Source organism: Athene cunicularia (assembly GCF_003259725.1).
Source record: "Athene cunicularia isolate RWA chromosome Z unlocalized genomic scaffold, athCun1 chrZ_part1, whole genome shotgun sequence".
Classification (NCBI taxonomy): Eukaryota; Metazoa; Chordata; class Aves; order Strigiformes; family Strigidae; genus Athene; species Athene cunicularia.
Window position 1 is genome coordinate 35,795,660 of NW_020799142.1, and position 2,973 is coordinate 35,798,632.

The following is a 2,973-nucleotide window of genomic DNA, read 5'->3' on the forward strand; positions in this document are numbered from 1 at the left end:
CCTTCTCCTTCTCCTTCTCCTTCTCCTTCTCCTTCTCCTTCTCCTTCTCCTTCTCCTTCTCCTTCTCCTATTATTATTATTATTATTATTATTATTATTATTATTATTAAACTTTTTCAATAGAACAGACAGATACTTTCTGTGGTTTTTAAAGTACATCTTCAGTTTCTGGTCAAACTCTTTCTTTTTTTTCCAGACCAGGTGCCTGCTCGCTGAACCTTTGCTGTGCGCTGCGCTCTGCTACCCGGAGAGCTGGAAATCATCAGGCGCTACAGCTGCCCACCATGTCCCGTACAGAAATGCCCAGCCTGGCGTTCCAGAGAACTGGCAACTGAAAGTTACCACGAGAACACCTCATCTGAGATGCACCTTTAATAGAATAATCGCTTTTTAGTAACTCCTGGGAACGACAAGGGTAGTTTTTTTCTGCCTGACCAAGCCACTCCCTGGCTCCCCCTTGTCTTTGCAGGAGGATGAAGGTACTCGTATGGGACTTCCAACCTCAGGCCCATCCTTTGCTGTTGCCTCCCCAGGCCCTTGCCCGGCTTTTGCATCCCCAGAGGTTCTCTCTGCAGCTCTAAACAGCTTTGCGGGTGCTTCGACACCCAAGTGCTGGGGCTCAAGGCGGGGGCCGGCGCAGGGTGGAGGATGCTCCCCCGATGCTCAGCTTCCAGGGATGGAAACCCCAGTAGCGGATTGGATGAGTAATGGAAATGTGAGCACAGCACCAGGGAAAAGGGGATAGACATTAAGAAGCAGGGAGGTTTTAAATAAAATTGTATTGTTACTCTCACTGCGACTTCCTCTGCGTAAAAATACTCTCGCTATGCTAGTTTTCCTTTTTCTGTTTTAATAAGAATTAGAACACAACTAACAACAATCCTTGAATTAGAGTGTTAATATTGCAAATTATACTGGCAGTAAATGATTTTCTTTATTTACAGGGCTTCTTTTTTTTTGCCTCTAAACAAGACTCCAGGCGTAACGTAGTGCTAGAGCAGTGGTAGTGCTGTCGGAGTCCATTTGGAGCAGAAGGACGTTAGCGGGCTCAAATGCTTAAATACTAGCGACGAATTCCGTGCAGCTGCTTTAGAAATAATAATAAAAATAATAATGCATATGATATAGATGACTCCGGTAACTATGTGGAAAAATACTTCAGCACTTGGAACTTATGTCCAGATCCACAGTAAAATATTTAGGTAATGTCTCTCCCTGCTTCTCCTCCTCGGAGGGATTTGCTGAAAGCAAAATTTGCCGCCCTCTCTCTTCCCTCTGCTTCTGCATCATCTCCTCACGCCACTTTTATTGGTCTTCTCACGTTAGATTATTATTTAAAATCATGCAAAACCGCGCAACAGGCTCTTTTCTCTCAGCAGCCCCTTGGTCAGCGCAGTAATAATTCCGTAAATGAGAGTGCTCGAGTTCCAGGCTTTTTTTTTTTTTCTCTCCAAATTAGAATTTCAGCAACTTTTACTTGACCTTCACAAAAGCTAAACTTTTTTTTTTTTTAAATTTTTCTGGACACTGTGTGTCTTTGTATATTTTTTTTTTTTTTTTCGGCAGCTCAATGTTGGTTGCTCTCCTCCCTTCGCTGTCTCAGCCTCTTGGCTAATTTAAAATATTCATTTTTTTTTTTCTGGTGCTCGAGGGCCAGGTTCTCACACAGCTTTGATCCTAGGATGTGACTTACGCATATATTTAATTTTGCATGCTTTAGAAGCCCGTTCACTTCAAAGTTAAACACATCAACAGGCTGTTTGCTGCATTAAGGGCTAAGACAAGTTTACTTTGTCTTACTCTCTGGTAATTTCTGCAACTGCTGCTGTTTCTCACTTACCTCTGGCAAGCATTCATAGAAGTTTTTTGAACTAGTGTCTCTCCTAACCTAATGGGAAAGTTGGTCCTAACTTCAGCAGAAGCAGGATCAAGACTTTACACCCAAGACTTGAAACAGGAACGTCTGTTTGGATCAATTTTATTTCCTCGCTGAACTGTGTACTTAAGCCATTAGCCAGCCAAAGTGGGAATTCATCAGGAGATGGTGTTTAGCTCACTTAAAAATTACCGTCTCATTGTGACCTTTTAGTCTCAAGTTTCTCCTTTCTTTGCTTCTACAAAACACCTGCACCCAGGTCATTATTTTGGGGCTTCTCAAGCTATGAAAATTTTTTTTTTTTTTCCTTTTTCCCAGTTCTCACCACGCACTTCCCATCAAACATGCGGTTCCTAATCTTAGGGAACACTTCAAAATGATGATTTGTTGTTCGGAGCACAGAGCTGGTTGTTAAAATTGAAAGCAAGAGTATGTGAGTTATTTCAGCCGTGGACTTCATGGGGGACCTTGAGAAAGAGCTGCCCCCTCTCAGCTTTCTGCCGTCTTCATCCCTTTGCAATTCCAAAGCTTCTCACTGGAAAAAAAACCTCTACATTTTGCTGACATTTCTGTTGAAAGGGCCTCAAAAGCTGCAGTGACATCACCTCTATGACACGTGCCCTTGGAGGAGATGGGAGACACGTGGGATGCCCTGAGTGGGGACCTTTGTGGTGGGACGTGTGGTGGGGCATGGGGGTGGAGGGCTTCTAAACAGAGGGGCCACCCATCAGACAGACACAAGGGCATGAAAACCTGCCTTTACACTGCCCACAGGGAAAAGCTACAGGCTGAGCATCTTGACCCCGGAACACAGACAAAGAAGACAGTCTCAAATCTTAAGCTTTGCAAGTGAAAAAAAAAAAAAAAAAAAAAAAAAAAAACAAGAAGCGTGGAGTTTCTCATATGCCTCACCTAAGGGGTTCTTTCTGCCCATCCTTTCCCCCTGTTTATGCAGAAAAATTAACCAAAGAACTCTACTTGGAGAAGGTAAGTTCAGTGACATCCCGCCTCTGCTGTTTCTCTACTCACAGAAAAAAAAAAGTTCCCAGCCCTCAGCACCCGCCGTTATCCGCAGCACCCGGCCACGCCTGGGGCCG